The following is a 13,673-nucleotide window of genomic DNA, read 5'->3' as shown; positions in this document are numbered from 1 at the left end:
CAAACAAAATCGTTTGCTCTTTGAGGGTAGAGCATTACCTGTGATAGTGCTAAATGCCCGAGAAAGAGTCTGACGCTTTAAATGCAAGTGGTCATAATGAGCAAAACAACAAGTCAATAATCAGGGCAAGTAATAAAGGTGTAATGAAATGTTTTTCTCTATTATTACTGTTCCCCCAATTTAAAAAAATATATAAGATATCTTTGTCTTTTCTATAGTTCCTTGCTACTTGATATAAAGAAATTTAATAATAAGACTTACCCCTGGCAAATTTAGCTGGATCAATATTTGCATGATTTAATTTTATCTTAATTGGGTATCTTGAGACTCACTGCAGGGGGATTTTTCTCAGTATGTGCCAATAAGTACTATCTTCCATTTGTTCTTCTTAAAATTGTATCCAAAGGCAAATATTCCAACTGTTTCCCTTTCTCCACTGATACCATACTCAGAACTCAACTGCATTGTTGCCAAGATTTTACTATCCTTAAATGCAAGCCAGCTCACATTGGGGACCTACAGATGGAGGAGCAAGCAAACCTAACACTTCAAATTTTAACACTGAAAGGCCTTTTAAGGAATATTCTGCTTTAATGCAATGCAATTTCAAATTGTGACAAAAAGCCCCTTTGTGGTGTAAACTCTTTATTCTTCTGCTAGGACCATCTGTAGTATTTATTAAATATATTGCATGGATTCAAAGGAATTATCAAATATGTAAAAGGTATAAAATACTCATGTTACAATGAGCTCCCGTAGTCACACCTATTCTAAGAACAGTAATATTAATTACCCTTGAAGTCTCCTGAGTGCTCCTCCTCAATCCGTTTTCCATATGTCACCTTCAGATGTAACCTCTAGTCTATATTTTATTCTTACCATCCCCTTATGATTTGCAGTAGTGTTACTGAAAATGTTGTAACCCTAAATATATTGTTTTTTTTTAAAGAAATGATTTTAGACTTACTGAACTATTACAAAAGTGGCACAGAGAATCCCTGTACTGTATATTCTTCATCCAGCTTCCCCTAAAGTTATTGTCTTGCAGTGGCTGATGATCAAAGCCAGGAAGCTAACATTGGAAAAATGCTATCAACTACAGACCTTTTTGAATCTCACTGTATTTTACACCAGTGCTTTTTCTGTTCCAGGTTCCAATCCAGGATCTAACATGGCATTTATTGTTAATTTACATATCTCATTATGATTGAATTTGAATGTTTTCCCATATGTTTCAAGATTGTTTTATTTCTTTTTCTCTGTGTGTGAATTGCTTTACTGGGGTCTTTTTTTTTTTTTTTTTTGAGACATTTGATCCTTTGTCCCTCAAATTTTAAAAGTTTTATATATATATAAATTAAACATTTAGCTCTTTGAAGTATATTTTTCAAATATTTTCTCCTATTTCTGCAATTATATTTTGTCTTTATTTCTGATACTTTGTGCCCCATGAAATTTCAAGTTTAATGTTTTCTTTTATTGCCTCTATATCTTGAGTTGTAATTGGAAAGCCTCTATCTACTCTGAAGTTAAAGAATGACTTACCCATGGGGACGCCTGTATGGCTCACTAGTTGAGCATCTGCTTTCTGCTCAGGTCTTGATCCTGGGGTCCTGGGATGGACCCCTGCCTGCATCAGGCTCCTCGCAGGGAGCCTGCTTCTCCCTCTGCCTATGTTTCTGCCTTTCTCCCTATGTCTCTCAAAAAATAAAATCTTAAAAAAAAAAAAAAAGGAATAACTTATCCCTGTTTTCTTCTTCTACTTCTAAGGTTTGATTTTTTACATGTAGATACCTAAACCATTTGGAGTTTATTTTTGTGAATGATGTGAGATATAGGGCTACTTGTATTTTTTCCCCAAGTACCTAAATATTTATCTTGGCACCAATTATTATAAAGTCAGTCTTATCCTAGTGATGAGATGCCATCTTTACCATATACTGAATTTGTACACGTACTTGATTCTATTTCAGGGCTGTATATTTTATTACATCGATCTATGTAGTCATGTACCGGTGCTATATAATGGTTTAATTGTAGACTCTTTAGCAGCAAGCAGAGTGGTGCAGTGGAAATATGCTGAACCGGTAATTACAGAATCTCTAATATGTTTCAATATCTGGTGAGGTAGTCTTCCTCATAGTTTTACTTTCTTAGTAAAACTTCTTACTTTCTTAGTATTTTTCTGGCTACTCTTACATATTTGTTATTTTCATATGAATATTAATATCCTATCAACTTTTATTCATCTTTTGCCTTTGTTTTGTAGAAGTATAACTCAGTTATTTATCACGTTTGTGTAGTATTCCATTATAAAACATGCCACGGTTTATCCACTCTACTGTTGATGGGCATTTAGATTCTTTTTATTTTTTTATTGTTACAACCTCTACTGTTTTGAACAATGTATAGTATGCCTTTTATTACACACATGCAAGATTTTTTCTAGAGTATATATCTATAAGTGGAACTGTGGGAACATAGGATATAAACATTTTCAGCCTAACTACATAACACCAACTTCCTTTCCAAGGAAGCTATTTCAGTTAAGATTTCCATCAGTTTTTTTTGTCTGTTTGTTTTTTTTAAAGATTTCTTGCTTATTTATTCATGAGAGACAGAGAGACAGAGAGAGAGAGAGGCAGAGACACAGGCAGAGGGAGAAGCAGGCTCCATGCAGGGAGCCAGACATGGGACTCGATCCCCAGTCTCCAGGATCACACCTCGGGCTGAAGGCGGTGCTAAACCACTGAGCCACCCGGGCTGCCAATTTCTAGCAGTTTTAAAAAGAGTGCTTGTTAATTTTTAATCACATAGAATTTTCTAGTTATTGTTTTCTTTTTTATTGTAATAAAATACACATAACATAAAATTTACCATCTTAACTATTTTTAAGTGTACAGTTAAATGGTATTAAATATAATGTGCAGCCATCACCATCATCTATACCCAGAATTCTTTGTATTTTATAAAACTGAAACTCTATACCAATTAAACTTCCCATTTCCCCCTCCTTTCAGCCCCTAACAACCACTATTCTCCTTTCTGTCCATGACTTTTTACTATTCCCAGTACCTCATATAAGTGAAATCATACTATTTGTCATTGTGACCAGCTTGTTTTATGTAGCATAGAGGCCTCAAGGTTCACTATGTTGTAGCATATGTCAAAATTTCCTTCTTTTTAAGACTAAAAAATATTCCATTTTATGTATATATTACATTTTGCTTATCTATTTATCTGTCAATGGATAAGGGTCGTGTTCATGCTTTAGCTACTATGAAAAATTCTAGTCTGATCATGGGTGTGGAAACCTCTCTCTAAGACCCTGCTTTTAATTTCGGGGGGGGGGGTCTATATCCAGAAGTGAAATTGTTGGATCATATGATAGCTTTACTTTTGATTTTTGAGAAACTGCCACACTGCTTTCCACAGCCACTGTACCATTTGACATTCTCACCAGCAGTGCAGGAGGGTTTCAATTACTCTACATCCTCACTAACACTAGTTATTTTCTGGTTTGTTTGTTTGTTCTGATAGAAGCCATCCTGATGGGTATGAATTGGAATCTCACTGCAGTTTTGATTTGCATTTTCCCAATGATTAGTGATGTTGAACATCTCTTCATGTACTTATTAGCCATTTGGAGATCTTCTTTGGAGAAATATCTATTCAAGTTCTTTGCCTCATTTTTGAACTGCGTTGTTCCTGGTTGTTATATTTTAGGAGTTCTCTACATATTCTGGATATTAATCCCTTACCAGGTACATGATTTGCAAATACTTTCTCCCATTCTGTGGATTTCCTTTTTATTGCATTGATAATGTCTTTTGGTGCACAGAATTTTAGATTTTCGTGAGGTTCAATTTTTGTTGTAGTTGTTGCCTATGCCTTTGGTGTCATATCCAGAAAATCATTGTCAAATTCAATGCCATGAAGCTTTTGTCCTACATTTTCTTCTAAGAGTTTTGTAGTTTTAGCATTTACATTTAGGTCTTTGATCCATTTTGAGTTGATTTTTGTATATGGTATTAGGTAAGAGTCCAACTTCATTTCTTACCTTCGTATAGAGCTTTCACAGCACTATTTATTGAAAAGATGGCCCTTTCTCCATTGAATGTTCTTTGCCCTCTTGTCAAAAAAAAATTTGACTGTATATCTGAGGGTTCATTTCTGGAGTCTGTTCTACTCCATTGGTCTATATGTCTGTCTTTAAGTTAGGAGCATATTGTTTAATGAGTAAATTTTATAGGGTCTATACAGAACAACAACAACAACAAAAAACAAGTTACAAATTAGAATACAGTATTTCCGAAATTACATATCAACTAAGAGCTTGTACTCAGAATATATAAATAACTGTTAAACTTAACAATAAGAAAACAAACAACTCAATCAAAACTGAGAAAAGGACTTGAAAAGACAGTTGGCCAAAAAGATTGGGAAATAAGCACATGGAAGAGAGTCCAATATCATCAGTCATTGTGAAAACACAAATTAAGGTTACAATGTGATACCATTACATACCTACTCTAATAGCTAAAGTAAACAATACTGACAATACCAAATATTGACAAGGATACAGAACAATTGGAACTCTTATACATTACTGGTGGGGATTAAAAATGATATAGCCACTTTGGAAAATGGTTTGACAGTTTCCTACAAGGTTAAATTATATATTTGTCTTATGACCTTTCAATTCCACTACTGGTTATTTACCAGAGAAGATTTATGTTCAATTCAAATGTTTATAGCAGCCGTATTAATAATTTGCCCCAAACTAGAATTAACCTAAATATCCTTGAATGGGCAAATGAGTAAATAAACTGTGTTATGTTCATACAATGGAATACCAGTCAGCAATAACAAAGGGGTTTACAAAGGACATAACAATAGCTCACAAAGGTTGAAATTTGTAGGGCTGTCTAGCAGTCTGGAAATTCAGGTGAAAATTGATGTCCTATTTTTTAATCTGAAGGTAATCTAGAGACAGAATTCCTTCTCCTCAGTAGACTTCTGACTCTTAAGGCCTTTACTGATTGGATGAGGTCCACCCATACTGTGGATGGTAATCTGCTTTACTCAATGTCTACTACTTTAAATGTTAATCACATCTAGAGGCACCTGGGTGGCTCTGTCCCTCCAATGTCTGACTCTTGGTTTTGGCTCAGGTCATGATCTCATGAATCTTGAGATGGAGCCACGTGTTAAGTCTTCATGCTCATTGAGAGTCTGCTTGAAGATTCTCTCCCTTTGCCCTGGCCTGCTCTAAAGTAAATAAATACATCTTTAAAAAAAAGTTTTTAAATGTTAATCACATCTAAAAAATATCTTCACAACAACATCTAGCAGATTTTTTAACAAAAAGTGGGCACTGTGGCCTAGATAAGTGGACACATAAAATTAATCATCACATTGAATGGGTAGTAGCATGACAGTGAGAAACTCCTAGGACGATAGTGTTAGGGGGACCCCATAATTTCATAGGCATTAACTCAAGAAATCCCACCAGATTTTCACGGTAAAGATCTGAGAAAAATACTTCATATTTCTCATAGGGAGAGAAAAAGAATAACTGCTATGGGCTAATTATGTGTGTCCTGTCCCCTCCATTTCATATACTAAAGTCCTCAGCCCCAGTGTAATGGTGTTGGAAATGGGGCCTTTGGGAAGAAATTAGGATTAGATGAGGTCATGAAGGTCAGGGCCCCATGATGGGATGATCAGCACCCTTAAAAGAAACACCAGACAGCTTGCTTCCACTCTCTCTTTGTCTCTTTCTCTCTGTCATGTGGAACGCTGCGAGAAGGCAAATGATTACAAGCCACAAAGAGGGATCTTGCTAGGGAAGTGAATTGGCCAGCAGCTTGAAGTTGGATTTCCCAGTCTCTGAACTGTGAGAAATAATATCTGTTGTGTAAGCCACTCAGTGTATGGTATTTTGTTATGGCAGCCCAAGCAGACTAATACAGTAATCTCTGTGAAATATGCCCAGAACCATCTCCATAGAAAAGCTTATGAACCAGAGGAGGAGGGTCTTACCAAATTGGGGAACTCTCATTCCTCTTATTCCAGCACCGTTTAGCCTTCCTTCTTACCTGAGAGAGAAAAACTTAGTCAACAAGAGGTCAAGGTTCAAGGAAACGTATTGGAAATGCTGTGGTCAGAAAAGGGAGTGGGGGATGTGAAAGAAAAGCTATAATGCTGAAGAAAAACTTGTGAGGCTCACAACCCCAAGTTGCAGACTCACTAAAAGACTAGGATTTAAGCATAGAGTGCAGAATGCTTTCCCGCTCCCACACCTCTTATTGTCACTCCAAAAGGGTTCCAGTATAATAACAGAGCATGACAACTGAAAGAATCATAGAACACAGATTCTTTCTGTAGAGGAACACTTAGGGAAGTTTAAAGTCAAGATATTGAGACACAAATGACAGTAGAGGAGTTTAAAGCCTCTGGCATATATACGTATAGAAAACATTAAACACAGAGGATTTAGGCTGATTACCATAAATCTTCACACTAAACGCCTATTTATCTCTTCTTGTATTAACACTATCGATATATTTTGCTTTCAACATAAAGTAACAAGGCAAAAAACAAGCAAATAAGCAAATAAAATAAAAACACTGCCCCCCTCAAATAAAAACAGTTTGAGGAAACAAAGCAATCAGAATTAGACTGAAATATGACACAGATGTTGGAGTTATCAGACAGGGAATTTAAAATAACTACAATTAACATATCAAAGTCTACAAGAGAAAAGGAACACAACACACTAGTACAAATCGGTGATAGAGGAGACAAACTGGAAGAATCAAAAGGAAATTCTAGAAATCAAAACTATGTAACTGAAAGGAAGAAGCCCTTCCAAGGACTCATCGGTAAACTTGACGCAGCCAAAGAAAGAACCAGTGAGCTTGAAGGGTGGTCAAGAGAATCTTCCCAAACTGAAAATGCAAAGAGAAAGAGCAAATCAAAAGAAGCAAAACCAGAGTTGAACGTGCAAGAACTGTGATTCAAGAGCAAAAGGAGCATCACTCCCCACACTGGGTTACCAGAGGCAGGAGAGAATGGAGTGGAAGAAACATTCTGAGTAATAATGGCCAAGACCTTTTTAATATTAATGGCAGCAGGAAACCAGAGATCCAGGATCCACCTCCACTTCACTGCTTCTACTACCAATATCCTATCTTGCATGTTTGATAACTTGGAGACACACCCAAGTGAATGTCAAAATAAATGAGGAATTTGAAATAGAAAAAAAGGGAAGGGGCATCTAGGTGGCTCAGTGGTTGAGCATCTGCCTTTGGATCAGGTCGTGATCCCAGGGTCCTGGGATCGCGTCCTGCATCAGGCTCCCTGTGGGGAGCCTGCTTCTCCCTCTGCCTGTGTCTCTGCCTCTCTGTGTGTCCCTCATGATTAAATAAATAAAATCTTTAAAAAAAAAATCCAGGAGCATGAATATCTAATAACACACATCTTGGCAGATTATATTCTAACTGCAGAAAATCATAGACAAAGAGGAAATCTTACGGTGATGGTTACACAACTCTACCAGTTTATTAGGCACCATTGAGTTATCCAATTAAAATAGGTGAGTTGTATGGTATGTAAATTACACCTCAATAAAGAGGGCAAAAGAAATGGAGTTAGTTGCTCAGAGAGTATTAAAAGCGAGTGCTGATGTCTTGGCAGAAAACCATTTACCTACATCAGGCAATCATTTTGTATCTTTCCGATACAATCAAGACTCTTGGGAAGTGATCTAGAAGGCGAGGCCCAGCTGTGGCCAGGTCCTGGGACAGGTGGATTACTGAGCAGAAATCCATGGCATTGCCATTCTCTTTATGCTTGATGATCTCTACGACCTGGGTGAGGCAATGTGAAATAAATTGGCATTTTATCTGTTGTTGCTCTACCACCCGACTGAATCTGAATGTGTTTCAACCGTATGTTTTTCCCTCATTTAAATTTTTTTTCTGGGACGTCTGGGTGGCTCAGTGGTTGAGCGCCTGCCTTTGGCCCAGGGCGTGATCCTAGAGTCCTGGGATCGAGTCCCACGTCGAGCTCCCTGCATGGAGCCTGCTTCTCCCTCTGCCTATGTCTCTGTCTCTGTATCTCTCTCTCTTTCTCTGTCTCTCATGAATAAGTAAAATCTTAAAAAAAATTTTTTAAATTAAAAAATTTTTCATATGTTTAACATTTACTTTTATACCTGACTGACGGATATTTCAGAGTCTCAACTTTTCAAAAAAGATCAGGGCGAGCTACCTTGGCACAGGGTTACATGCAAAGTAAGCCCCCAAACTCCCAGGGACAAGAGCCTACCAGGCAAGATATGCCTCCAGGGACACTCCTCTTTCTTTTTAAAATGCACACAAATTTTCAGCTTCTAATCAGCGCTTTCTCCTCTCTCTAAGAGAGAGCAAAAAAGCTTCTAGAGCAAAATAGCTTCACTGACATTTTCCCTCTGATGCGATGCTTATCTGCTTCCCTCCGAAGGCTTCTCATTGGGTTTATCTGTCTTATGCTTTTAACAGTTTCTGGTCTGATTATTGTTATTTGTACAGCCCTGAAGCCTTTTAATCTCCGCGGGTGGAGATCTATTATGAGAGCTTATTGCTAGAGAAGAACACGATTTTCAAAAAGACTTTTGTCCTTCAACAGTAATCAGCACACAAATGCATCCTGCTTCTTCCCCCTTTAACCTTTGTTGCCATTAGGGATGTTTTCATACGGTTTTAGGTTTCCTAATCCAGTAATTAGTTACGACAATTTTATTAGGAAAAAAAAATAGGCAGTGAGAGAGGATAGAATATTGGTGTAGGAATGAGGAAATCCAGTCTAAGCATAGTCCTCAACTCTGTGTAACCCTGGTGGGGCAAATAATTTCAAGCAGTTTGTTTTGACAGCCTGAGCACCTCCAAAGCATTTAGGGGTTGACCTGGCAAGATTCACATCTATGGGACAAAGCAAGTTATCTATAAAAGGTTAACTGAAATGATTTCATTAAAATTGATTTACCCCATTCAGACAAAAGGGGTAAAGGGCAAGATGATTCCTCCAAAATTGGTTTTGTAAAATTCCTCTTTAGGGGGCAGTGGGCCGTTATACAGATGTCGAATCCAGAGGCCCACTTGCCCTGCTTCTAGCGGCCTGCTCAGAGTAGACCCATCTTCACGGCGATGATCACAGAGCAGAGTGAATGAAAGATTGTTTTCCTTCCTTGTTTTAACAGAGCAAGGCAGAGAAAGGGGATGGGCAGAGTACTGGATTCAATCAAGAAATCACATTGATGGAGGGAGAAGTTCCTCCAAGGAGAAAAGGAGGAATTGTAAGCTTTCTCAAGGGATTCTACAGCATTGTTGTGTGAATAAGTGAACTGTGTCCCCAAGGCTGGCTGCAATTTAATGTCATTCGGTTTTATCTTTCTCTTTCCAATCTCTTACCAATGGCGCAGACCTTAAAACCTAAGGCTAAAGACACTAGAAATGTCCCTGGACTTACAAATGTGATGTCAAACTGTTGGAATTTTTCCAGGAAGTATACTTCTACTGCATTTTGGTAAAGCAAATTGATTCATGACATATTTCTTAGATTTGTTTTCATGGGGTTCTGGACTCAGACAATTTTCATGGGGTTCTGGACTTGGACATACTTAAATATGTAACACAGGTATATACCCTAGCATAGATCAGATGAACGAACTGAACACCACCAACAAGAACAAAACAAAACAGTATCTGACAAAGTTACGATCTCAAATAGAATTGAAGAGAGCAATTTTATCTGGGCCACAGTTTGTAATAATTTTGAAGTATAATCTCCAATTGTGCAGTCTTTTGTAGGATTGAGTTTCTTCACCTTGAAAGTGGGTATAATTCCCAACTTCCTTGATTGTTGTGACTATTAAATTATAGAATGTATTTACACATCAAGCACAATGCCTGACGAATAAATTACAGTCTTCACTTCTATTTTCTGCACCTCAATTTATTATATTGCAAACTGGAATTGCTTTTACAACCTGCTTTACAATTATTGTGAGACAAAGGCCTGACAAATAATGGGAAAATAATGATAAAATCATGAGAGGACACATTGAGTATTAATAGAGCACTTCTATACTTTGAATTCTAGTAAAGTTTGAGCCAAGAGAAGAGCTCAAATGTTCTGCTGCATGAGGATGCATGATTGGACAAGGAAGCACTTGGGCAGGTGTTCCACTGGGCTGTTGGTCAGAAAGCCACAACAAATGATGACATCTCTATCTCTAGGTCCTCCATGTGACTCAACCCTATAGGGAAGCTGTGACTATTCAACCTCACCACACTTATAATCCTGGCATAGTTTGTTCATCAAATGATCCAAATTCACAGTAAGTCCCTTAAACCTAAAAATATGTGAATCTTTCAAAATAAGGACGCCTGGGTGTCTCAATGGTTGAGCGTCTGCTTTCTGCTCAGGTAGTGATCCCGGGGTTCCGGGATTGAGTCCCACATCGGGCTCCCTGCAGGAAGTCTGCTTCTTCCTCTGCCTGTGTCTCTGCCTCTCTCTCTGTGTCCCTCATGAATAAATAAATAAAATCTTAAAAACAAAACAAACAAACAAAAAGAGATAGCAGTACCTACTAGGGGTGACCATGTTTGTAAACATCCCTGGGAGGGGCCATGCAACACTTCCAGGCTAATTAGATGGACAAATGATGTTAGAAAATGAGGACAGAGGTCTGATTGTGCCACAACACAGAATAGTAACCATGTCCTTGGGTAGTCTTTCCTTCCCTCTTGAAGTAATAGTGAGTATAGATCTCCTTTAGAATCTAAGAACAAACCTGCAGATATTTTGAGCAAATCGATCTCAACTTTTTTCATCACGTTGCATCCCTGCTTATGCAACACTGAGGCATCTCCATGAACTGTTCTTTGCCATCATACTGTTCATTCAGTAGTTACTGTTCTTTTTTCCACGTGCCGAATACAGTGTATGACGCTGGTCACTTTCAACTGAGTTTCTCACCATGGACTGTAATTTCCTCTACTGTATTTCGGATCATTACCTCAGGTGCTTCTGCTGCTCCAGAGAATCTTTTAAGTACTCTTTGAACTCCATGAAATGCAACTGTTGCAAGTTCTTGTTCTTTAATTAATCAAAGATGTTCCAGGCAGTCAAATATTATTCAGCACTCACAGGATGATGCTGCACATATGTGCCATAAACTAGGAAAATAAATCTGAGTTATACACCTTACTACATTCAGTTAGTGCTTTCTGGGAAAAATAATTAGTGGGTTATATTTAAGCTTATTTTTCTCTTTTGTTCCCTTTAACAGTGGATTCTAGCTTTTGTTTTGGCATAAAGTTGCTAATGAGATTATTACCAAGCACAGCTATTCTCTTTTTCTAACAAATTATTTCAGATCACATACTTTCTCATTGTTAAAATGATTGGTCTATCCTGTGATAATCAAACCTTAAAGTATTCTTTGGTATAGTAAATGATCCTAGTGCTACAGAAATCAAAATACTTAGAATGCCCAGGCTATGATTCAGGTCTGTATGAGATACAGTAATTCTTAGAAAAAAAAGCTTGCTTGCTAAATTCATACCAAACTCCCATAACAGGCAGCAGCCAATAGTGCAGACATTCACATGAGTCTAGTAGAGGCCAACAAGAAAATTAATTGCATGTTCTCCCAAACAAACAGCTAAAGCATATTTGTTTCCCAAAGCCAAAGAGTAGATGCTCTATTAAAGGATGTGTAAGACAAATAAAGACAAGAGGATCAGGTATGCCTACTAGATGAGCTAATCTCTCCTCTTTTTACATTAGCTTTCATTAAACTGTGGGATTCTCTTCATACCCCTAGTGCCTGATAGAACCTGGCACATAGTTGAGGTACCATAAAAGACTACCGAATGCATGAGGAACAGCACATCTTTAATCTTAAAAGAATATCATGGTGGGTATTTTTTTTTTGGTAATTTATTGTGTTTGTAACATTTTGTGTTTGTCTTTAGCCATCAAATGGCTGTGTTATTGTATGTATGTGTGAAGACTTTAGACTGCAGTTTCTTTAGTTAAAAAAATGTGTATAGACTATCCATGCTAGCTGATGAAATGCAGAAATAAGTATAGTAGAATGTTCAGCCTCCAAGGAGTAAGTACATCATTCATTTTCCTCATGGACAGCAAGATGGCAAAAGGAAATTGATTCCATGGTTGAAAACATTAAATTTTCACTAAACTTTTAGGGTAGGATTGGCAGTTAAAATATGGGACACTTGTTAAATTTGAATTTCAGATAAACAACAAATGATTTTTCAGGATAAGTACATTCCATGTAGTATTTGGGGAATACCTTTCCAGTATATGGTATTCACTATCTGAAATTCAAATTTAACTACACTCCTATATTTGTGGATGTGTGTGTATATGTGTGTGCATTAAATCCAGTAACCATACTTTTTAGGCTACTTTTTATATAGTGGAATCATCCAAATTGGTCTTCCTCTTTTTTAGAGACTGTGGAGAGGGTACAAATTGTAAAAATGCTTTAGCAATAGTGAAGCTCAGACGAGCATCAGGGAAGAGAGCATGGCCCTTGGATGATAATTAACACTAACCACTTCAAAATTTTGAAGCTGATTGTGGGAACAGAAATATTTATTTGTCTGTTGGTGGAAGCATAATACTGTGCTTTAGGATCTAGACTTTGAAGGCAGACTGGCCAATTCTATAACCTCATAACATTATGGCTCTGGACAAGGAAATCATGCTTTCCATGACTGAGTGTCTCCTTGTAACAAATGAAGACAAGCAGAGTAGCAAAAGAGAGAAGGGCATTCCTGGGTGTGTAAGAGCTAGCCTGGCACTTACAATTAGGACTTCTCCTATCTAGTATAAGCTATTACACAGAACGCTAAGATCAGACAAAGCCACTCTGACCATGATGGGTCAAGACAAAAAAAAATCAGTCCATAATCATGTATGAATATAGACAAACACATGAAGAGTAACCGTACATCAAAAATGACCTAACACTGCCCCATCCTGGCTACTGTGAATGACTGGCTGACTTAAAAGTCGTAAGGAGTTCCTTATTTACAACTTTACTCTTGGTCTAATTTTCTCTCTTTCTAGAAAAGATTTATTAAGTTGTCCAATCGTGATATTAGTGCCACTTCCTGAGAGTATCTAATTCAGAACAAAGACCCGAGTCCTTCAAAGCTCTAAATCACATGTAATACAAACCCCAGTCCTTCCTAGCTCTGTCTTATTGAGATGTCCTTTGCCACTCCCCTCTCCCATGGTGTGAATTTTCCTTTTTTGCATTCAAGCCATTCAACTTGTTCAACTGTAGATGAGTCCCTGGTGGTCATTGTCTGGAGGGCACTTCCATCCTCACCTTTTCTTTCCTTTCTTTCTTTGTCTTCAGGGTTCCATTTTCTCCTTGTGCCTTTGCCATTTCTCATCACTAAATGGAGTCAGAGAGATATGGGTGTTATAAAAATATCAGTGAAAGAGTCATCATCGGGATCCCCGGGTGGCGCAGCGGTTTAGCGCCTGCCTTTGGCCCAGGGCGCGATCCTGGAGACCCAGGATCGAATCCCACGTCGGGCTCCCGGTGCATGGAGCCTGCTTCTCCCTCTGCCTATGTCTCTGCC

The sequence above is a fragment of the Canis lupus genome, chromosome 6 (genome assembly GCF_048164855.1).
Source record: "Canis lupus baileyi chromosome 6, mCanLup2.hap1, whole genome shotgun sequence".
Lineage (NCBI taxonomy): Eukaryota > Metazoa > Chordata > Mammalia > Carnivora > Canidae > Canis > Canis lupus.
This window is presented reverse-complemented; position numbering follows the sequence as displayed.